At 38.2% G+C, this 25478-nt stretch overlaps 1 long non-coding RNA gene across 1 annotated transcript; it reads right to left on the reverse strand.

The window, feature by feature from the left end:
- Window positions 1–22930: 22930 nt before the first annotated feature.
- LOC149828828 (uncharacterized) lies at window positions 22931–24130 on the reverse strand. The gene is made up of 2 exons (XR_016434081.1): window positions 23961–24130; window positions 22931–23122 (listed from the first exon to the last, which is right to left on the reverse strand). It is a non-coding gene; the product is annotated as an uncharacterized LOC149828828 (long non-coding RNA).
- Window positions 24131–25478: the final 1348 nt, after the last annotated feature.

A 25478-nucleotide genomic window follows, 5' to 3' on the forward strand; every position in this document is an offset into this window, starting at 1 on the left:
CGTGAGAGTGACATACATAAGAGGATGGTGTAATGTAGATGACATAGAAATAGGGTATAATACAGGGAAATCTATAACTGTAAATGGTCTTCAGATGGTATAGGACTGCAAAGAGAAGAAAATTTGGGGAAATTCTGCAAAACAGAGATGGCTTCTACACCCATCACATGCAATCCTAATCACTAAAGAGGGTGACCAAAGTATGGAATAACACCCTATATGTGTGAATGTGGCGATATATAGGTAACGCAAACTGTATGTGATATGAACTGCTAAAACCAAATAAGACCTATGTATCAGCAGAGAGAGATGATGTATGTTACAAAGCATTCAACATAGGAATGACGTAAAAATCTAAAGTAATACATACAGAATGATAATCGTAGGTCCATAGTCCCCAAATTAACAGGACGCTAAAGCAAAACCTGATGCAGAAATCTAACTATAAGTGAGGTGAAACTTAGTTAATCATAAGAACAAACACGATTGGAAGGACAAATGAGAGGCAGTAAAAAAAAAAATGTGCAGAAAATCAGAGGTATGTAATATGATGACGAAAAGATGTATCCTGGTAAAGGCCCAAAATTTTATTGCAACAAATACAGATCGATGTAGCTATGAGCCGACTGATCGTGTATATCATGCTAAAAAGAAAAAAAATCAAAAGGAGAGATGAAGCAAGAGGTCAATCTGAAGAGAATAAAGAGAAAAAGAGTGCCTTTACCTTGTTTTGGGGGGGGGGGGGATTGCGAAGAACGAGAAAAGGAAAACTGCGCACTCCTCGACTGTGCCTTGAAGGCTTTGCTGAAGAAATTGAAAGAAGGAAAAGAGGAGGGCAAGCAGAAGGATGGTGTGATGGGAGGAGAGGAAGTCAGAGCTTCCCTTTTTGCCAAGTCGTTGGGGTTCTTCCCTCTTTCCGTTGGAGAAGGATAGGGTCAGAGGCCATGAGAAGAGAGTCCCTCCTCTTCAATGGGAGTGGCGATCTCCCTTTTAATGATCGGCCTCCTCCTTTTCCGAAAGATCTGAATTTTCAAGGTTCTTCCAAACCGATTTTTGAAAAGGTTTCAAGAAAATCGAAGTTCAAAAAAATTTAAAAAATCGCCATTTTAGAAGGGGACGACTATCTGTTTATTTGAAAACTCTTGTTCATTTTACCTAAGGTTTAGGTAAAGTGAATCGTTTTTTTAGGGTAGGGCTTCACAGTGGCGCCCTTTTGGGGGCTGAAAAAGTAAAACAGAAAAAGGTGAGTAAAACTGTTTTTTTTAAGGTGGTGCCAGCTCAGCCGGATAAAAAAAACTTTTTGAAATAAAATTTTATTTGCTTTTCTCTGCAGGAAGGTCTAGTGAGGCACCACCTATGCGTGGGCCCACTGATTATTTCATAAAATAAATAAAAAAAACTGAAAATTAAAAAGAGAGTTTTATAAATTGGTGCCACCTCCAGGTGGGCCCTGCTTAAAAATAAGAGAAATACCTGAGAATTTGAGTGTGACACCACTTTAAGGCGGGTCCCACATTATTTGTTTGAAATAAAAATCAAAATCAAATTAAATAAATTCTTTTTGGGATTTTTATAATAGTAGGCTAATTAGAAAATATGAAGTAAAATTTACAAAATTTAGAAGGAAGATGGTCCTTCAGAGCAAAATGTTAAAAAAAAAATGCAGAGATTTTGTAAAGGACTTTAAAGTCTTTTTGCAAAAGTTTGAAATAAAATCTTCTGAGTTTTAAGTTGTGTCCCCTTCTTTCCAACTGAGGAAATTTAAAAATCAATATCAAGACTATCCAGATCGTTTTTCTGAGAAAACTTTTGTAATTCGGAGTCCTGGGGGTTAAGACGAGAGAAACTGACTATTTTGAAAAAGCCAGGGATTTGAAATCAATTTTGAAATATTTAAAACTTGAATCTAGATTGATAATTTTGAAAATAAGGAATTCTGGATCTCAAAATGACATGCTGTGCAGTGAAATGATATGAAATGCTCATGCGATGATATGCAAAGACATGTCTTATGAAATGCCACTCTGAATCAGGAATTGGAAATTCTAGCTTCTTGTTAAGAGTAGGATTATGAAAATTTGCAGTTTGAAGATGTTTCTGAGCCCAAGTAGAAAAATTTTGAGAATTGAAAATGAATTTCTGCAAGGTCTCATTTCAGAAAATGACCATTTTGCCTTCCGATGATCTCAGAGAACCCAATGTGATGACTGGTGGAAATGTCAGCAAGGTGAGTGAAAATTTGAGGTGTTTACAGATGCCCCTCTTTGCTACTAAGCCGGCTCGTGGACGAGCTTAGTGGCAAAGAAAAACACATCAAATTTGGGTCAAAAAATTGCCCCAGTTGGAAGAATTTGACTGGGTATGAGGAAATTAGCCGGAGGAAGATGATAGATATGGAATGGAGAACGAAGAGGAATAGATTCGCTCTATGGCAGTGAAGTTCAGGTTTTTGCCCTTAACTTGGATGGGACAGAAAATGCTTCGCATGGGAAAAAGCTTAGGTTTGACCCTTAACCTGATTGGGGAATGAAATACCTCATCAAAATGAGGCTCAAGTTTGTACCCTTAACCTGATTGGGCAGAAAATGAAATACCTCACCAAATGAGGCTCATGTTTGTACCCTTAACCTGATTGGGTGAAAAATGAAATACCTCATTAAATGAGGCTCAGGTTTGTACCCTTATCCTAATTGGGCGGAAAATGAATGGAATCCTCCAAAGAAGAGACAATGATGGAACCTTCGGATTTTGCACAATAAATCCGCCAGGGGTTTTGCAAAAGGAAGGAAAATGGGGTCCCTAAAGCTTGAAAAGAGATTGATCTTGGGTGTCTCATTGCTGAGACTAAATAGCTTTTGAAATTGCCTTTTGCGGGGAAATGATTGGTGGTTCGACCTCAAACCGAAATTGTACTGTCTATGGTGGGACATTGGAGACACAGGGAATTGTGCGAACCTGAGAGCCCAGGCACTCAGATTATAGATGAAGAAGGGAAGGAATCTTGAAAACTCCCGTAATCAAGTCCTAAAGAGGGATTGAAAATTGGTGTCGGGATATGTCAAGAACGGACATCAAGCTCTCACTCCATATCAAGATAGCTAGAAAATATTGTCAAAATGTTGAGAATTCTGTTGCTGATTCAAAATATTTGAAAATGATGCACATTGTTGCAAAAATATTCCCTCTTTTCTACCTGAAGTATTACCTCCAAACGAGATTCACTTCATAGAATCAAGATTTAGCATCCAAATTGCTTGCGATTGACCTTCTTCAAGGAAGCTATCAATTTCCTTGATATGAACAAGAAAGAGAGAATTTAATATTACGAAAGCAATTGATGAAAGAATATTGATAATAGAATTCCACAAATTTAAAGAAGATTCTTGATAGATTTGGCAGTTTGATATCCTGGGAGCTTCTCTCATGATCATCTTTCTGCACTCTTTTGGGCTTTCTTGGGCTTCAGAAGGGTTTATTACATCATCCTTTATTTTGAAGATGTCCTGACTTTTCTTTCTTTCTTTTTCTCTTTTTGGAAGGGTACGTCACAAACTCTTTCAACTTGGAGATGTTTCGATCCTTCTTTGTCTCAGGAGTTATGTTGATGATATTGGCTCATGGATTGGTGATCTTTGGATGATAGCGGAAATTAGATATCTTTTAGGGATTGTCGGGAGGTTCATCGCATCCACCTTCAACTTGACGGTGCTTTGGCCTTTCCCTGGAAGGATCTGTCACAAGCTCCGTCATCTTGGAGATGATCCAAATCTTCTTTGGCCCCGAGGGTCTACTCACTTAATTCGCCTTCATCTTGACGACAATTGAGAGATCCCTTTTGCAGATATTTAATTACAGCTTAGGTGATTTTGAGGAGACATGGTTTGAGTGAATTCTCTCTTTTTCTAGTGCTCAGGATATTTCCACTGCCTCATCTTTACAAGAATGGTCTTTAAAGATGTGTCATTGACTGCGATCAATATCAATCATTTATGGCTTTGCAATAACATTGAATTTTCTTTGCTGGCCATATCGAGGATTTATCCTTCATCCTTTTGGTTGACCAATGGAAAGAATTTGGATTTTGGAATCTTTCTTCGCAAAAGCTTCACTCTTTTGAAAGTTATGCTAGAGGTAAAGATTTGTGCAATAAAGATTCTGAAATTGATAAGTAATTGATTGACAATTTGACAAAATGTTCTTGAAATCCTTGGCGAAAGAGAGCATTTGAAGTCTGACTTAACGCATCCGGGACAAAAATTATTCTCTCCTTTCCCCAAAGGAGAAGACTCAGGCTTAGCCCTTACCTGAATGGGAAATAGGAATTACTCCTCTCTTCCCTGAAAAGGAGGTGTTTGCAAAATGAACTTTCGAAGAGAAATTGAGCTTTCGTCAAAGCTCCCTAATATTAGACTTCTCTTATGGAAAGGGGGCCAATAATAGTGAGGTCGAAAAATTGGGTCATGAAAGGAACGAGTCCATCACACTCTCCTTGAAAAGAAGGTCCTCCATGATAAAATAGCCTAGTAGGAAAATTGAGGGTGCCACAAGAAAAGCGAGTCTCCGTCGAGCCTCTCCCTATAAAAGGGTTCTTTGTGTGAAATTGAAAATTGTTTTGCAAATGGTTCACGAAGACATGAGTCCCTTCAAACTCTCCCTGAAAAGGGGTTAGGTGAATGAATTGGATAGCATGCGAAAAGAACGAGCTCCCTCGAACTCTCCCTAAAAAGGGTCTTTCACAAGAGAAAATGATTGAAATTTGGATATTGAGCCAATAGGCGTAATGAATACGACCATGATTGGCAAAAGTGACCCGCAGGTCTAAAATGATTGAGATAGAATTGGTAACCCGAAGGTTTGAAATTGGATGACCTAACAGTCAAAATTGAGAATTGGTTGATCCAAAGGTTGAAGTTGTGTGACCCAGAGGTCAAAATTGACAATTGAGTGACCCGAAGATCGAAATTGGAAATTTGGTAATTGGAATTGAGAATTAGGGATTGGGTGACCCGGAGGTTAAAATTGGAAATTGGATGACCTGACAGTCGAAATTGAGAATTGAATGACCCGGAGGTCGAGATTGGAAATTGGATGACCTGACGGTCGAAATTGAGAATTGAATGACCCGGAGGTCAAGATTGGAAATTGGATTTTGATGAGAGGTTCGTACGATGACTGAACCTAGAAGATCGACCGATATGATTGATGGGATACTAACACGGGGTTAGATTTTGGAAGAATACCAGTATAAGCACTGAGTTTTACAAAGTGTACCAGTACAAGCACTTGATTTTGGGAATATGACAGTATAAGTACTGGATTTTTGGAAAATATGCTAGTACGAACGCTGGATTCTGAAATAGTACCAGTTCAAACCCTAGATTTTGAAAATATACCAGTCCGAGTACTGGATTTTGAAAATGTACCAGTTTGAGAACTGGATCTTTGAAAATATACCAGTTTGAGCACTGGATTTTTGAAAACATACCAGTTCGAGCACTGGATTTTGAAATAATGCTAGTTCGAGCACTGGATTTTGGTTCAGTGCTAATGAATGTCCTTCAATTTTGAATGACAATTAGGAATTATGATGGGATTGTTTGTTGAAATCCCAATACTAACCAAATTGATATTAATGCAGTTGAATGCAAATTAAGGCACATGGATGCACATGTGTGTAAAATGGGAGATTTGCTTATCCTGCCTGCATACAGAACAAAAATTTAAAAATGCCCCAGTGTAACTGGGAAAAGAAAGTTTGATCCTTATTGAAAGAAATAAAAAGATTACAAAGGAAGAATAGATGCTTCAAGTATAGAACTTTTTCAAGTGTCGAGCATTAATGGGATCTGGTAATTCTACCCCATTGGCATTGATGAGCCGATATGAGTTGCGGGGTAATGCTTTTTTGACGACATAGGGACCTTCCAAATTTGGCGACCATTTCCCGCCAGGATAGTGTTTAAGATAAGCTGTGGATCGAAGTACTAAATCATTGACTTTGAATCTCCTTTCGATGACATACTTTGCATATTGTCTGTTTATTCTTTGGCGATAGGATTGAGCATGTTCTGCTGCTTTTAGCCTTCTTTTGTCAAGCAAGTCTAGTTGTACCAGTCGCTGCTACTGATATTGATCAAGAGGTAATTCTAGAAGTGATGCAAATTTCAAAGCGGGCTTCTGAACATGCAGAGGCAATACTACTTTTGTTCCATAGACCAATTCGGATGAAGTAGCATTTGTTGAAGTGCGAATGGTGGTCTGGTAGGCCCATAGTGCATCGTGAATCTTCTCATGCTAGTCACGACCTGTTTCTACAGTTCGCTCCAAGATACGAATTAAGATCTTGTTGGTAGCTTCTGTCTGACCATTCCCTTGAGGATAATATGGAACAGAAAAATGATGATGAATTTTGAACTTCGAGCAGAAGGTCTTCATTCTTTCATTCTTGAAATGACTGTCATTATCTGACACGATGTCATGTGGGATGCCGAAACGACAAATGATGCTCTTGTGAATAAAGGAGACCACATGTCGACCTTCCACTGTGCGTAGAGTGATGGCTTCTACCCACTTGGTGAAATATTCTGTTGCGGCAAGGAAGTATTTATGGCCATTTGAAGCAGAAGGAGTGATGGGACCTACGACATCAAAGGCCCACATAAAGAACAGCCATGGAGAGACAACAAATTGCAAATATGTTGTTGGCGCATGAATAGAAGGTGCATGTATCTGACATTGGATACATTTCTTCACGAAATGATAACAATCTTGCTGCATAGTCTTCCAATAATAACCTGCTCTGATGATCTGCTTGACAAGGGTTTGGTAGCCGACGTGGCCACCACAAATGGCTTTGTGTGCTTCTCGCATGACTTCTTTGGCTTCATCTTCGTCTAAGCATCTGGAATACTCTGAACTGAATCCACGATGATAAAGGACATTGGCCAGAATGAAATATCGAGTAGACATGCGCTGAATTGCTCGCTGCTCTTTCTTTGAAAGTTCTGAAGAAAATTCGTCGGTTTTTATGAAGTTTTTGATATTATAATACCAAGGTTTTTTCTTTTGCTCAGCTTGGTTTATTTGTTCTATTGGAAGGAAGGCAGGTTGGTCAAGTCTGTCAATTTCAAAAGAGGGACAAGATTCTCCGTTCTTGAATGCCATAATAGAGCTTAGGCTGGCTAGGCTATCAGCCACTTGATTGAAATCTCTCTTGATATGGAAGAGCTGAAATTCTTTGAATTTGCTGACAAGAGCTGAAATGATCTTTTGATAAGGAAGTAACTTTTGATCCTTGACTTGCCATTCGGCCTAAACTTGATTGATAACTAGAAGAGAGTCGCCATAGGCATGTACTCTTTTGACATCGAAGTCTAGTAGAATCTTTAGACCTTGAATTAGAGCTTCGTACTCGGCCATGTTGTGGGTACATGAGAAATCAAGCTTAAGGGAAAAGAGAATCATCTCCTTCTCACAAGTGATTAATAAGATCCCAATGCCTATTCCTGTCATGTTCTTGGAACCATCAAAAAATAAATTCCAGACTGGAGATTGCTGAATATTGCAGATTTGCTCATCCGGAAAATCATCTTCGGCTTTCACTTCTTCTGCTAAAAGAAAGTCAGCCAACTGATCTGCAATTGTTTGGCATTTGATTGATTGATGAGAGACATATTCTAAGTCATACTGCATTAGCAAGACTTGCCATTTGGCGACTCGTCCACTAAGAAAAGGTTGCTCTAGGATGTACTTGAGAGGATTGAGTTTAAACAAGATTTTGACTTCAGATGCCAGTAGGTAGTGTCTTAGCTTTTGACACATCCATACCAGAGCTAGGCAAGTTTTTTCTATTTGAAAGTATTTCTTTTCATAGTCTATGAAAGTCTTACTCACATAAAAAATGACATGTTCTACCAAGCTGCCTTCTTTGTATTGCGCCAAGAATCCGCCACATGCGACTTGATTAACTGAGATGTATAACAAAAGGGGTTTTCCCAATTCTGGTGGCTTCAAGATGAGAGGATTGAGAAGATACTTCTTGATCCGATCGAACGATTGCTGACATTCTGGTCCCCATTCGAACTTGAATCCTTTTCTGAGTAAGTGATTGAAAGGATCGCATCTCATTGCCAAGTTGGATATAAATCGCTGGATTGATTGCATGCGTCCCTGAAGGCTACACAATTCTTTGAGATTAGTTGAGGGTGGCATATTAATGATAGCCTTTGCTTTGGCTGGGTCAACTTCAATTCCCTATTTGCTGACCAGAAAACCCAACAGTTTGCCTGATTTAACTTCAACAACACACTTTTGGGGGTTAAGTCTTAACTTACAAAGAATGAGCCGTTTAAACACTCGATCAAGTGCTTCAAGGTGATCTTCTTCCTCTTTGGATTTCACGAGGATATCATCAACATACACATCCATGATTCTGCGCATTTGATCATAAAAAATGACGACCATTGCTCGTTGATATGTTGCACCAACATTTTTGAGCCCAAATAGCATGACTGTATAACAAAAAGTTCCCCAAGGCGTAGTAAATGAAGTTTTTGATTTATCGCGGGCAGCCAACTTAATCTGGTTATAGCCGGAATATCCATCCATAAAAGAGAACATGACATGTTCTGTCGTGCTATCGACCAAAAGATCAATATTTGGGAGTGGATAATCATCCTTAGGGGTTGCTTTATTAAGGTCTCTGAAGTCTATGCAAATCCTCACTTTGCCACTTTTCTTTGGAACAACGACAATATTGGCTAACCAATCTGGATAGTCAATAGTTCGAATGAATCCTACTTTGAGCAGATCTTCGAGCCCTTCTTTGACTTGTTGTTCTATTCTGGGATCCATTTTCCTCAGCTTCTGCTTGACTGACTTAGCATCTGTCTTTAAAACGAGGCGGTGTTCGACTAATTTTTGGTCTAAACCTGACATATCTTCATATGTCCATGCGAACACTTCTTCATGTTGTCTGAGAAAGTTAGTGAGCCTTTCTTTCTCTTCCAGACTTAGATTGGTACCGATCTTTAGAATCTTGGGATTGTCTTCCGAACCTATATTGACATCTTCAGTCAGATCTTGTACTAGAGTAGATGGTTCATCCTGCTTCTGAATTGAGGCGAATTCTGGAAATTCTTGGAGAGACTGATCAAATTCTGCATAATCATCTGACTGCTTTGCAACCTTGCCATCTTCTGTGCTCGCTTTGACCCGGTGAATTGTTGTCGATTTATGAAAAGTCTTTGGATTGAGAACGAGTTTCTTGATTGTTCGGGAAGACATTCTGAAATTTTAGATAAGAAATTTGATTCAGGTAAAATCGCCCATCATAAGACAAACAATCATTTGAAGAGAACCATGCATAAAATGACATTGGAATTATAAAGTTAGGAGATAGAGAGAAAGGAAACAGATGGCATCCAGATACACAAAAAAATTTGAATTTTTATTGATTTTGAATTGATCAAGGACATTTGACAAAATGAGACATTTATTTTGGAAAGAATAGAAAGGAAATACAAAAATGATTCTCAATGTGACCCTTTAAATAAAACAGTCTTCTTTTATGAGCCTTCGTCGGAGAACCCTAGTCCTGCTCTGTGAGGATGATGCTTTTGAATAACTGGTTCAATGCGACCGTCTTCATTTTTGCCCAATCCTTTAAAGGGTTGATAACCGTGCTTCAGGAGTAAGTCAAATCCCTTTCTTGTTTTCATGAACTGCAGAAATAACAGATGATCTTTTATAGTGCTGTAGTTGATCCGACCTCCCATCTTGAAGAATTTAGGACCTCTCCATCGGGTCATGGCTACAGTGTACAGAGATGACTCTGATGTCTGGAGTATTTCTAGACTTTCTCCGAGACTGATTTCTTCACTTTCCCTGATGCTGGGGATATTTGCAGTGAATGTCGGTCGAGGGATCATGGGCTGCGGGAGCCTTTCTTCTGGGTCTTCTCTCAGTACTATTGTAATTATTCCACCTTTGAACCATTTTACACATTGATGAAGGGTGGAAGGTACTGTATTTGTATTATGAATCCATGTCCTTCCGAGCATTAAATTGTAGGTGGGTGGCACATTAACCACATGAAAAAGGACAAAATGCACTAAGTAATTGATAAATACTTTCAAAAATATCTTGCCTTTAGCCGTTTGACCATGGTTGTCAAATCCATATATAGTGATAGGATCTGGAATGTACTCTTCTTCTTTAATGCCTAATGCCTTCACTGTCATTTCGGGACATATGTTGAGGCTGCTGCCTCCATCAACCAATACATGGGGTACTGTCATTCCTCTTACTCGAACGACGATGTACAAGGCATTGTTATGAAAGGAGTGAGGCTTTGGAAGGTCCTCATCCGAGAAGGTGATTGGCGCATTTGTCATGGCTGAATTCACAATCTGAGCCATGTCCTCAGGCGTGGTACTGGGTTTGACTTTAATTTTTCTAAGCAAATCGTCCAGTACTTGTTGGTGCTTACAAGAACTCTTGGCTAAGTCCAAAATTGAAACATTGGACAAAGCGGTCAGTGGCTTTTGAATTTTCTTTTCCGGCATGGGCTTGATGAGCTGATTAAGGGATTCAGGAATTCCTTTTAATTTCTTGGGGGATGACTTTATAGGTTCCTCAGATACTTTCAGCTTGCCGAATGCTGAAATTATGTCCATCTTCTTAGTGGCTGGTGTTGCTTGTTGTAGCACTAACACCTGATGCTGAACTTGGAGATCTTGAAAAAAATACGACTTGATGTATTCTTGAGGTAGGAATGGCTGTTCAGATATTACTGTCGTGGTGTGCGGAGGAAATGGCTGATTGAGAATGTCTATTTTTTCTTCTTCATCTCCTTCCACCAAAAGATTCTTGTCAATGTAATCTTGCACAATATTCTTGAGAACGAAGCAGTTCGCAGTGTTGTGTCCCATTATTCTGTGAAACTTGCAGAATTGGTCTTTCCACTTCCCCATAGGCACAGGGGGATCGGCCAGTCTGGGCAATTTGATTATTTCCTTCGACAGCATATACTCGAGCACATCTTCGAGTGATTGGTCCAGAGGAGTGAATTTTCTGTCGTAGCTCCATCCTTCATACTTAGTCTTTTCACGAAGTTTCGACCCTTGATTGTTGTTGTTGTTGTTGTTGGCAGAGTAGGTGAAGTGAGTTTTCTTTTTTTGTTCACCTTGGGGGTTATTCTTGAAAAATGTGAAGCCCTCATAGACTCCATTTTCCACTCTTAGCTTGAGCCATTCGGCTCGTTCAGTCAGCTCAATGAAAGTCCTGGATGGTGCCATGGAGATTAATCCTCTTAGAGGTTGAAAAAAATTGTTGAGGATCAGCGATAGAGCATGTCTCTCTGATATTGGATCCCTCATTTTGTTGCAGGCTGACCTCCATCTATGAATGAAATCCCTTGCTTTTTCGTTTTCATTCTGCCTTAGATTGCAGAGATGACTTAATGCTGGGAGTGCCTCTATGTTGAACAGGAAGCGTTCAATAAACAAATTCACAACTTTATCGAACTCCTTGAGCTCGATGGGATTGATATGCTTAGCATACCATTTAGCTGCAACTCCTTCCAAGCTGTGGGGGAAACATAGAAATAGTGCTCTGTTGTCTCTCTTGAATCTTGAGTACTCTGCGAAGAACGTGGCAAGATGAGCTTTCGGGTCGCCAGAACCGTCGAACTTGATGAACTTGCGGGGTAGATTCTCCAGATTTTCATCCCCTTCTAGACCATTATAGAAATCTTCGCTGGTGAAGATTTTCTTGCCCTTGTCGCGGGCTTGAAGATCTTTAACAACTCTAGCCATTTCCCTGAACCCTGCTTGCAGGGGGTCTTCTGCGACCTGACTTTTTAGTTTGCGGCTTCCCCTTTGTTCTCGGCCATATTTCTGAAATGTTGGAGGCACCTCATATTCTTCATCGGTGTCTTCCGCTGATTCTGTTTCATCTGAGATTTCTTCTGGCTGAACCTGCTTCTTGGAGGTCTTTATGGATTTTTTAGCCTTATGACCATGGAACTTTTACCTAAACGGATTCTTCTCTGAACTGGTCCCGGCCTGTTCTCTTATCATTTTGTTCATCATCTTCTAGAACATGGCATACATCTGCGGATCTATGCCATCATCCTCTTGTTGGCCCTGGCTCCTGACTGACCGCGGGGAGTCCATCTCTTCTTCTGAAGCTGATGAGTACTAAGATGATGTTGTTTTTCTACCTGATCTTGTCTCAACCATCAAATGCTGCAGATGCTCTCTGCAGGGCAAAGACCTGATTAGATTCTGAAGGAATTGGTTTTTGGAAGAAATATTTGTTAGAAATATGGTAGACAATTTGAAAAAGTATCCCATTACTAGGGATTGAGTCGTCGCAGGGATCGCGACAATTATGTTGTCATCTTTTTGCAAGAGAAATGAACAACGAAAAATGTGCCTTGTTACCTAGGCGAGGTCGTCAAACCATAATAGAAAGAGAGAAAATTTTATGAGAAATTTTGAACTTTTATTGATCTTGACAGAGAGGTGGAGGACAAACAATTTGCCACCATTCATGATAGTTGGCAGACACTTTAGAACCAGGAAAGAATTTGAGAGTGACAAAGGAATCCCAGCCGTAGCGGGCATAATGATATGCTCCGGACCATTATACGGAAGTGAGATCGAATTCTGCCATAACTCTTGATAGTAGTCGAGCTTCAACGTACTGCTGCCTCTGAGAAAACTGCCGAACACATCGCTCCGGTTGGTAGTAAGTACAGAAGAATGATCCCAACAATTTGAACCGCTTGCCATAAGCGTATGTATATCTGGGAAGAGATAGTTGTCGATCAAAGTAGACCCAGATGATGTCATCTTCTTGAATGCTATCGATCATGGACCAGTACTATGCCACTGGGAGGAGTTCTTGGCCATTGTATCTTAAAGAATTCGCTCGGGCTGGAATATGCTGGAAGAACCAGGATTGAAGTGCATAGATGCATCCTTCGACAAGAATAGACTCTCCAAGTGAGAAATGAGTCAAACCCCGATACAGGAAAGCGAGCGCTGCCATGGCTATGGAGAGATGGTTGGTCTATCGACTTCTCCATCTTCTCATGAGCTGAATTATTCTGATATCCATGTAGTTTTGTCTTTCAAGGAAGAGGGTTAATTCTATAGTGCATAAAACCATTGCATTCTGGATTCTTTCTTTAGCTGTCCTTGATAGTGAGCTGACTTCGATGAAGGTCCCATATTGATGGTATAACTCAAGTAGATTGACATATTCATTTCCGTCCATCTGGATTAGGGGCCAAGATCGGCGACCTGTCATGCGAGCTAAGGAATCTCGAGGGTCCAAACCCTTGACATTGATCAGGAACTGATGCTCTAACGGATCTCCTGGTTGACCGGCCGGTTCTGGTAATCCCATAATTTCTGAAAACTCATCCATTAAAATGGTCATCTCTCCCCATGGGAACCATAAGGTATATGTACGCGGGTTCCATCGTTCTGCCATTGCATGGATTAGATTGCCATTGATTGTCTGCTTTCCAACTGCTGATGCCAATTCTAATCTGCACTCGCTCAAATGGTTCGGGAACATAAGAGAAAAGCTTTTGAGCTATGAATAATACCATCGGGGAATAAAAGTTTCGGTGCTAAGGGTTCGATGTTCGAGACAACCTTGTCACACCTCGTAGGAGATGTGACCTTCAGGAAAAATAAGATCGATTTGACTGGATGCCATTGGACTGAAAACAGAGAAAGACTCAGAATCAGACCTAGGAAAATATAGGAAATTTTGAAAAAATTGCAAGCAGGATATAAAATGCAGCTGAAGATTCGAGATACAGAAGAACGGGAGAATGAAAAATCACTTGGAGTTTTGAAAGAAATGGGATATTTGGGAAAATCATCCAGGTTTTGAGAAAATAAAAGAAAAAGGTGAGAATATGGATATTTGGAAAAATATTTTTGGGGAAAACATGAGAGGAATAACGATAATATAAAACAGTTACATCCTGCACAAACATTTATGCACATACAACACTCCCTAAAAGGCTGACTCTAGATGCATCATTTTGAAAAACAGTTGTAGGACCCTAATCCTAAATCTAGGTTCAGATCATCTTTGTCCAATCCAGTTATGCTGATATACTCGAGTTGATACCCGAAGTACGTGGCATAGAATTTCAACTCCGGTTCTAAGGTAAGGTTTTCCAACATCCTTGAGCGCCTACCGATATACTTCAGACTGTGGCCCTTAGTATGTGGTAGGGGGGTGTTAACCCAAATAGGTGACCCAGTTGTGAGGCTCTGTCCCGAACTAGGGTTCTGGAAGAGAGCCTAACAACGGGAAGATCGGGTAAAGATAGGTAAAGGGGGTTTGAAAAATGATCACATACAAGAAATAGAGGGTTCTAAGTCCTAGAGACATAGCTTTTGAAAATCTTTGAAGAAGCATACATTGTTTTCATTCAGATCCTAAATTAAGGAGAGTTGTGTTTAGACCTAAGTCTATGTGAGCATAAAAATATCTCCTCAATCTGGTCCTACCAAACCATGCCTAATCTATATGCAATCAATGTCAGCTAGGTCAGAATCTAGGCTCCTAGGTTCGCATGATATTAAAAAGCAGAAGAGCTGACATTTGGAGAACATAATTTTGATAATTGAACTAAGTCAAGCATATTTTTGATCGGACAAGGACAGGTCCCATCTCGGTCGCCAAACCTATTATCGTCACTAAATTTCTTCCCTTCCCTGTGGGAGAGAGGGAAAACCTTCCGCGAGTCAAACTTGACCATAGTTTGAAAATTGTTTTGAAATTCTCGCCTCCGTTTTGAAAATAGCGGGAAATATTCTGTGGAATGGGACTCGACCTGTCGGTACGAGGTTCGACCGTTTCTGCCGCCTTTAACAGGGGTAATCGAACCAAGGACCAAATGTGTGCTTGACTTAACTGAATTATCAAAATCGTGTTCTATCCTAAATGCACAGAGAATTCAGGCATGTGCTATGGAATTTTGTAAAATGCAAGTTGAAAAACATGATGTATGCTTGGAAAATGTTTTGGGAGTTGGAAAACATTTCTAAGGCAAAAGATGGAAGTCAATTTCTCAGGAAAACTCAGATAAAAGGATTTGAAATCTCAAGAAGGTTTATAAGGATTTAGGGAAATCATGAAGGAATGAGAATCCTGGGAAAATAGAGAGAATTCTTGAGAAAAGATAAACGTTAAAAGAGAAGATGTTTGCCAGGAAAACTCCAGCTTTGAAAATTTTCTTTGGAAAATGATTGAAAATTCATTGGAAAACTCTTTGGAGAAAGAAAATCAAAACTCAGAAAACTGAAATCCTGAGAATCTCAGCCTTGAAGTATTTGAAAATCGATTTCGATTCTTGAGAATGATGAGAAACTCTTTTTGAAAATGAATCTTAAGAAAAGAATATTTTCCAGAGAAAATCATGGAAAACTTGACTTGAGAGATCCAACTTTGAAAGTTTTCAGAGTTTCTTGAGGAATCGATTTCCATGGAGTGAATTTTTTCTTGAGAAAAGTTTGAGAAATGTAGGTGATTTCATGATGCAAACTATCCTGAATGAATGAATGTCTTTTTATGAAAACCTCTTTTCAGGAAAATATGCAGTTTTAGAATTAAACTAAGGTAATATTACCACATATTCCGACTATGGTCATAAATATGTTTGTAATTTACTTAGTTCTAAAATATTTTGTAAAATTGAAGATATGCAGTGAATCTTTGGAAGATGGCCTAACAGTGTAGGCTGGGTGTGACTAGTAAAAAGATGCTGAATCTGGGTCTCGTCCATATTCTGACTAGGGCCGTAAATATGGACTCCACCGAGTTCATCAACTTCCTAAGAGTTGGTGCACGTGCCATTCATGTACATCCATAGTGATTTTGAAATAAAATGCATGAATCACGTAATCAGGATATTGCATAAATTCAGACTATATGATATGTATCCTAATCTAAATAGGAAATTAAATCTCTTATTCCAAGATTACACATGATTGTTACATTGCTGACGTAAAACAAAATAAACGAAAAGAAAAAAGAATATAGAGTTAGAAGAATCAACATCCTCCATATTTTCCCTGCAAAGTGAGTTAATACCAGAAATAGAAATACAAAGTAGGCAAGGAAATTGAAAACATCATATTTATATTAAACTATATATGATTGAACCTGTGCTAATGACGAAATGTATATATAATGATCAAAATTTATGCCTATACTAAACAAGGGATTTCCAGGACCATGCTTAAGGATGTTATTTATGCTAAGGAGAAATTTGTAGGTCATGGTAGATTGGAAGCAAATGCCATGGTATAACATATATAGGTGATAAAGGCATCATGTAATTGTGAAGGAAAGTATATATGTACATGTCTATATATATATATATATATATATATATATATATATATATATATATATATATATATATATATATATATATATATATATATATATATATATTTTGTTCCTTAACTTCGCTGTTGGGAACAAGCTCAAATCAAATGCAAAACGTTCATATTAACAGGCTGAAAATAAGGTTTGTGACCAGAGGCATCTGAGACTGATATTTTGCCCTCACAGTTTTGAATCACCTCGGCATCCTTGCATTGTGAATATATCCCAAAAGCAACTTCTGAACTATGCGAAGTCAGTAGGCGTCAGACAGGCAAGAGACAAATGAAAAACCGATACTCAGGCAAATGTGGCCATCCCTCCTCACTCTACACCAGCAGGTGTACACCACCATCAGCAGAGGGCAAGCTTTAATTGTGCTTTTGAATAAACAGTAAGATGGATATCAAATGCACCATCGCCTACCAGTTCAAGATCAACCACTTTCAGCACTAATGAACTCTAAGAAAACAATATCAGGGAAATCAGATGTGCCATCACCTAGTAACGCAAGATCAACCACCTTTAACACCGGTGAACTCTAAAACCCAAATCGTCATACAGATTTTGAACACACCTTAAATCGTCGCAGTAAATCCATAAACCGCTTTTTAATGACAGCCAACCAATATATAGCAGTCTTATAGTTTACAACTACTTGATAGATTAAAAGCATAACTCTGCAACTGCCCTCAAATGGTTTCAGTAAATATCCTGGGCTGCACAAAAGTAATTATTTGACAGAGTGATAGGTTGCATGAGGGTGTTGCAATAAGAATATAAAATCTTAAACAGGCTTGAAAAGATGACAGCAAGAGGCAATATGAATTAACAGGAGCAAATACACTGTGAATGCCGAATATGCAGGGGCAATGTAAAGGTGAGGATGTCATCATGTAATGCTGAAAATAAATGGCAAGAATTATGCATACAATGAAGAGAATGGTAGGTGGAAGGCTGTTAAGAGACCCAGTAATATTACCAAGGATGTGCTATACTGTAAAACAGAATGGGATGCAATAGGGACATTTGGTGATCTGTAAAATGGACAGTAAAATGCAAACTATAACATAAAGACATAAAAAAAAATACAGAAAACGTGAGAGTGACATACATAAGAGGATGGTGTAATGTGGATGACATAGAAATAGGGTATAATACAGGAAAATCTATAACTGTAAATGGTCTTCAGATGGTATAGGACTGCAAAGAGAAGAAAATTTGGGGAAATTCTGCAAAACAGAGATGGCTTCTACACCCATCACATGCAATCCTAATCACTAAAGAGGGTGACCAAAGTATGGAATAACACCCTATATGTGTGAATGTGGCGATATATAGGTAAAGCAAACTGTATGTGATATGAACTGCTAAAACCAAATAAGACCTATGTATCAGCAGAGAGAGATGATGTATGTTACAAAGCATTCAACATAGGAATGACGTAAAAATCTAAAGTAACACATACAAAATGATATTCGTAGGTCCATAGTCCCCAAATTAACAGGACGCTAAAGCAAAACCTGATGCAGAAATCTAACTATAAGTGAGGTGAAACTTAGTTAATCATAAGAACAAACACGATTGGAAGGACAAATGAGAGGCAGTTAAAAAAAATAAGAAATGTGCAGAAAATCAGAGGTATGTAATATGATGATGAAAAGATGTATCCTGGTAAAGGCCCAAAATTTTATTGCAACAAATACAGATCGATGTAGCTATGAGCCGACTGATCGTGTATATCATGCTAAAAAGAAAAAAAATCAAAAGGAAAGATGAAGCAAGAGGTCAATCTGAAGAGAATAAAGAGAATAAAGAGAAAAAGAGTGCCTTTACCTTGGTTTGGGGGGGGGGGGGGATTGAGAAGAACGAGAAAAGGAAAACTGCGTACTCCTCGACTGTGCCTTGAAGGCTTTGCTGAAGAAATTGGAAGAAGGAAAAGAGGAGGGCAAGCAGAAGGATGGTGTGATGGGAGGAGAGGAAGTCAGAGCTTCCCTTTTTGCCAAGTCGTTGGGGTTCTTCCCTCTTTCCGTTGGAGAAGGATAGGGTCAGAGGCCGTGAGAAGAGAGTCCCTCCTCTTCAATGGGAGTGGTGATCCCCCTTTTAATGATCGGCCTCCTCCTTTTCCGAAAGATCCATATTTTCAAGGTTCTTCCAAACCGATTTTTGAAAAGGTTTCAAGAAAATCGAAGTTCAAAAAAAATTGAAAAATCGCCATTTTAGAAGGGGACGACTATCTGTTTATTTGAAAACTCTTGTTCATTTTACCTAAGGTTTAGGTAAAGTGAATCGTTTTTTAGCGTAGGGCTTCACAGTGGCGCCCTTTTGGGGGCTGAAAAAGTAAAACAGAAAAAGGTGAGTAAAACTATTTTTTTTTAAGGTGGTGCCACCTCAGCCGGATAAAAAAAACTTTTTGAAATAAAATTTTATTTGCTTTTCTCTGCAGGAAGCTCTAGTGAGGCGCCACCTATGCATGGGCCCACTGATTATTTCATAAAATAAATAAAAAAACTGAAAATTAAAAAGAGGGTTTTATAAATTGGTGCCACCTCCGGGTGAGCCCTGCTTGAAAATAAGAGAAATACCTGAGAATTTCAGTGTGACACCACATCAAGGCGGGTCCCACGTTATTTGTTTGAAATAAAAAGCAAAATCAAATTAAATAAATTCTTTTTTGGATTTTTATAATAGTAGGCTAATTAGAAAATATGAAGTAAAATTTACAAAATTTAGAAGGAAGATGGTCCTTCAGGGCAAAATGTTAAAAAAAAATACAGAGATTTTGTAAAGGACTTTAAAGTCTTTTTGCAAAAGTTTTAAATAAAATCTTCTGAGGTTAAAGTTGGGTCCCCTTCTTTCCAACTGATGAAATTTGAAAATCAATATCAAAACTATCCAGATCGTTTTCCTGAGAAAACTTTTGTAATTCGGAGTCCTGGGGGTTAAGACAAGGGAAACTGACTATTTTGAAAAAGCCAGGGATTTGAAATCAATTTTGAAATATTTAAAACTCGAATCTGGATTGATAATTTTGTAAATCAGGAATTTTGGATCTCGAAATGACATGTTGTGCAGTGAAATGATATGAAATGCTCATGCGATGATATGCAAAGACATGTCTCATGAAATGCCACTCTGAATCAGGAATTGGAAATTCTAGCTTCTTGTTAAGAGTGGGATTCTGAAAATTTGCAGTTTGAAGATGTTTCTGAGCCCAAGTAGAGAAATTTTGAGAATTGAAAATAAATTTCTGCAAGGTCTCATTTCAGAAAATGACCATTTTGCCTTCCGGTGATCTCAGAGAACCCAATGTGATGACTGGTGGAAATGTCAAGAAGGTGAGTGAAAATTTCGGGTGTTTACACTCCCCCTCTTCATCATCTTCTTCATTGAGCACCCATCAACTTGGTATATCATTTGGATCACATTCTTTCATACCCGTGCCATCGGACAATGGAGATATGACATGCATACCATGTGCGATATCGTGACCATTAGAGAAGTCATACATATCATCTGATTGATAGTAATCACCATCTTCAGCAATCTTGTCTTCCTGTAACTGATCATACTCGAGGTATAGTTTAGACCTCACCTTACAAACTGCCCACCATTCATTTCTATTTGACTTCCTTGTACTCGGATATGAAGTATAGTAAACTTGTTGAGCTTGCAAGGCTAATATGAATGATTCATATGTTCCAAACCTTGATTTATGATTCACCTCTACAATGCCTGAGGCTTTGTCGACTCTTGTTGTTGTGGGATCAAACCAATGACACTTGAATAAAGTTACACTATTATTTGTGCCTAAGTAAGTCAACTCCATTATTTCTTCTATAACATCGTAGTAGTCATGTTCATTTTTACCGTAGCTGGTACCCTTGACGCACATGCCACTATTTATCGTTGACTTGTTGACACCGTAGTCTCTTGTATGGAATCGATAACCATTTACAATGTATCCGTTGTAACATTGTAGAACTTTGGTCAGACTATTTTGTAAATCACATATTCCTTTATCTTTAACATCACCATGGCAGACCTACAAGCATAAACAATGACTGTGACCAATTAAGTATCTTATTGTTGTTTACATGGAAAGAATGTATACCATTGTCTTTACCAACTCTTTCAACCATGCCACAAACTTATTTTTACATTCTTTCTATACTTTTTCATTAGTGAGATGTGAAAGTTTTCTTCGCAACTATAGATCAAATCGTCTGCACTTAACAAATACTTATATTACCGAACCATGTGCGCATGTATAGAACTTAGTGTTACATATTAAGTATACTTACTCGACGTATGGGTCGATTGCTGAGCAATTAAAAAAGATATAGATTTGTGTTGCGTCTTGCTCTCGATCTTCCAAGAGTCTTGACCAACAACTGCCAAATACATGTCCAAGTGGTTGAAATATAGACAATTTGTCAGTTACAGTAAATTGCTCTCCATCATCATTACGAGGTAGGCATGTATAACGTGTTGGAATGTGAGGTTCAAAGTACATAGATAAGAAATTTAAAATTTCTTCTAAAGTGTACGCCTCACAAATAAGGCCTTCTACTCTTGCTTTATTCTTAACCTTTGTTTTGAGGTCAAACATGCATCTGTCAACAATATACATCTAGGGGTGAGAGGAAAGTAGCAGAGTGACTTATATGACACTTCTTTTGACCTTGTACTACAATTTTCTCTTGTCTTTGGCTTGAACCGAGGATGTTCACATGATGAACATGATCTACTATTTTCTTAATCTTTGAAATACAATATGCAGTGATTTGAACATGCATCTATCTTTTGATACCCCACACCTAGTGCATTGACCATAACCTTCGCATGGTACAGATTTTATGGCAATTTCTCATCTTTGGGCAACATACTCTTCACAATAGAGCATAGATGGTCAAAACATGATTGACTCAAATTATACTCTGACTTCAAATTCAGTAGTTGAAGAACCGCAGACAAGATAGTATGACTTTCACAACCATTCCACAGTGGCTCATCAGCATCTCTAAGTAAGTCATAAAATCTACTAGCTGCATCGTTTGTTGCTTCTTCCTCTACCCTAGTTGGTGCATCACTATGTCCCATAGCAGAACTCATTTCTGGTCCTGCGGCATCAAATATCAAATCCACATATGGATTATCGCGCACCACATCAACCCGTGCGTCAAAATTATTCTAAAATTCTTCACCATAAAGTGTCCAATTCTGATAACCACTATCAAAACCCTTCCTGTATAGGTGATGTCTAACGCCATGAGGTTCTACAAATCGATTATTCTTATACATCGTGTAGGGGCATCTGATCCGACCGGTGGGATCCACTATACTGACACTTGCTATTGCAAATTCAATAAAACTGTTAACACCATCCATATATTTATGCGATACCTCATTATCAACTATCCTACGATACATTCATTCATGGTTTGCAGTCATTTTGTCCTATAATGTTACAGATATTATCATCATTAGTTAAAAGAGAATCTTAATAATGCTATGATGAAAAAAATATCTAATTTATCTATTAATTCTTGTTTGGTGATTGTTTGTGAGCAATTTTTTGTTTCAATTAATCCATAAATTTTCATGTGTAACACCATCACATCATATTTCTACACATCACAAAGATATTTAGAAATATGAAATCATATTTCATAAAATGATACATTCATTTGAAACATGTTTTCATGATACAATTTCACATGGAAGGCATAATCAAATGGAAAATAACTTCATTCAAGTATGGATATAGACACATCATATATTGCAATATATTTAAATCATTCATATCAAAACATATGTCAAACATGTACCTGCAATAAACACACTCCAATATCCCGCTAATTACTATCATACCAAGCATGAAATCCGTACTCCAAAAATAAGAACACTTCTATTCTCATACATTAAAATCATGCTCAACATGATCTCCAAACTCCATCAAAGCAGTCCTACATATCCACAACTAAGTGAGTGTGTAAACAGAAAAGTGTTGCATCCAATAAATTAAATAACATGTGATACATTTGCATCACTTACACTACAACAAAGCAGTAGATTAGCGACGACCACATTCCGTCGCTAATCCGTCGCTAACCATGTTAGCGACGGATTAGCGACAACGCGGCGACAGTATGCTTATGTCGCGAATATTTCGACGCTAACTGGCGACGAAATAATTCCGTCGCCAAGTCCGTCGCTAATTGCGACGGAATAACGAGCGCTATATTCCGTCGCCAATCCGCCGGTACTAAACGGCGACCACGGCGTGGCGACGGATTTAATTCCGTCGCTAAGCCATCGCTAGATTAATATGAATAGCAACGGAATCATCCGTCGCTAATCCGTCGCAAAAACGAAAAAAAATCAAAAAAATTTTATTTAAAAATTAATTACCGAGAACTGTACAATTTATATTTCCTGTATAATTTATATTTCTTGTAAATAAAAAACAAACCACAAAAAACAATCATATAACAAGTATCTATAATAATTAATCGTTCAACCTTAAAACTAAGAAGTTTAATTATTTACAATTCAACAATTACAATTAGGAAAAATAAAAAAAATAGAACTTCTTCAACACAGTCCTCTAATCATCGCCAAGATTTTGTGCGTCTTCTTGTTCATTGTCTTTATCTGTCCCTTCAGCTCCACTACCCTGATTATCGCTAGCAGCCTACACAAGAAAAGAACAGTCAGTATTGATAAACAAAATATAATGAAATAAATTACACACTATATGTGATTCTATCATGTGCTCATGTGTGATCTAAGGCAATAAAAAAACTCTATATGTGATTCTATCATGCTCATATGTGTGCTAAGGCAGTCAAAAAATTGAATATGTGATTATAGCATGTTCATATGTGTTCTAAGGCATATAAAAAAACTCTATATGTGATTCTACCATGCTCAGATGTACTTTAAGGCAGGCAAAAAACTATATATGTGATTCGATCATGCTCGTATGTGTGCTAAGGCAGTAAAAAAATTGAATATGTGAATATAGCATGCTCATATGTGCTCTAAGGCAGGCAAAGCCAAAAATTTTATATGTGATTCTATCATAAATGATATATAACATGTTCATATGTGTTCTAAGGCAGTTAAAAAACTCTATATGTTATTATAGCATGTTCATATGTGTGCTAAGGCAGTCAAAAAACAGAATATGTGATTATAATATGCTCATATGTGTTCTTAGGCAGTAAAAAAACTGAATATGTGATTATAGCATGCTTATGTGTTCTAATGCAATCAAAAAAACTTTATATGTGATTCTATCATGCTCATATGTGCTCTAAGACAGACAAAAAGTTAAATATATATATATATATATATATATATATGTGATTCTATCATGCTCATATGTGTGCTAAGGCAGTAAAAAAATTGAATATGTGATTATAGCATGTTCATATGTGTTCTAAGGCATCTAGAAAAACTCTATATGTGATTCTACCATGCTCAGATGTGCTTTAAGACAGTCAAAAAAACTATATATGTGATTATACCTGAGAGGGACCTGGAATCGAAGATCCCCTATCCTGAACAGCGGCCTTGATCTCATTTCGGAGAAAGGGGGCGACGGTGTATTGGAAGTAGTTATTCAGTGATTCATTAATGATCTCGCGTACATCATCACCGGAAAGAATAGTCGGCTGCTTGAAGCTTATGTCGGCGCAAGAAGTTGGTGAGCCGTAACTGGAAGAACCAATAACTGGTGAAGTGTTCATATTACTCCCAAACCCGAACACGCGACCTTTTTTGGGTTCACCTGCTGCAGTCACCCATGCTGTAGGATCAAATGATGGATGCTGAGTAGCGTCTTCGCCATATCGCTCTACCATTTGTTGCTCATATGCCTCCTACAAAATAATGTTTAAAGTATTCATTAATAATTAATGATAACATTATGATGACTTGCATATATATTGCAATGATTATTAATAGAATTAATACATACCGTTGTCGTTCTCGCCTTCTCTGATATGAAGACTCCCGTGGTCTTCCGTTTATGTGTTTCTACAAACACATCCTTATATGGTACACTGCCTCCTTTTTCTGCTTCCTGCGAAGTTAAATGACAAAAAATTTAGTACACAAATTTGCAACTATACTTATAAAATTAATATTATATATTGATGAGTTACCATTTTCTTTAGGTGGCTCCCAAATGTCTTAGATCCACCTGTGTGTAGATGGGCTTCGGGCATCTTCGATCGATTTTGTGAAGCCTTCGCAGAGCGATTTTTAAATGCATCTCCCGCCCACATATCGCACATTTCATCCCAGTAATCTCTCCTGATAGTAATAGGACCATGGCCCTTCCACAGTAATGGATCATCTACTACGCCAGATGCTTTTTTTGCTGCAGTCTTCATAGTGTGCAGCATGTCTGCAAATCGATTGGCAGCCACCTTCTGCCACACCTTCCTTGCATCATTTTCTTCCACCGTAGTTGCAAAGCGATTCGAAGCCTACAAATATTTTCAGAAAGTTAGTAGACATTGCTTAAATAAATTAAATATGAAACACATTAACTATGAGGAACAACTGTATACCATGAATGAGGACCACAATCTGTCTAATACCTCCTTTGGGTACTCTTTCCATTGAGCAACTGGTCCTGGTAGATGTTGAAGAAGTGAATTCCTAATCTCCCGTACTACTTCTTGTGGCTCAAACCTCGTGCTGCACATGAATTGTTACACAGTAAATATCAATATAAAATATTTAAAAGATATGCAATAATTGAAAACAAAATACTTACGGTCGATTATCGATATACACTATTCGAATGAGTCTTCTTGTGCCAGCCTGAGAAGACCCTGTTTCCTGTGTTGGCTGTTGACTTGTGCGATCAACTGGTGTAGGTGGGTCGTGTACAGGCGCAACATCATCTGTAAAAAAATACACACCAAGTTCTCAGAATGTGCATTTGAACTAATCAAGCATCTAATTAGTTATATGATATACCTATCACAGGAGCCCGTGAAGATGAAGGTTGAGCCTGGCTACTACTGGATGAG

Source organism: Nuphar pumila, chromosome 9 (assembly GCF_984573655.1).
Source record: "Nuphar pumila chromosome 9, dmNupPumi1.hap1.1, whole genome shotgun sequence".
NCBI classification, from domain to species: domain Eukaryota; kingdom Viridiplantae; phylum Streptophyta; class Magnoliopsida; order Nymphaeales; family Nymphaeaceae; genus Nuphar; species Nuphar pumila.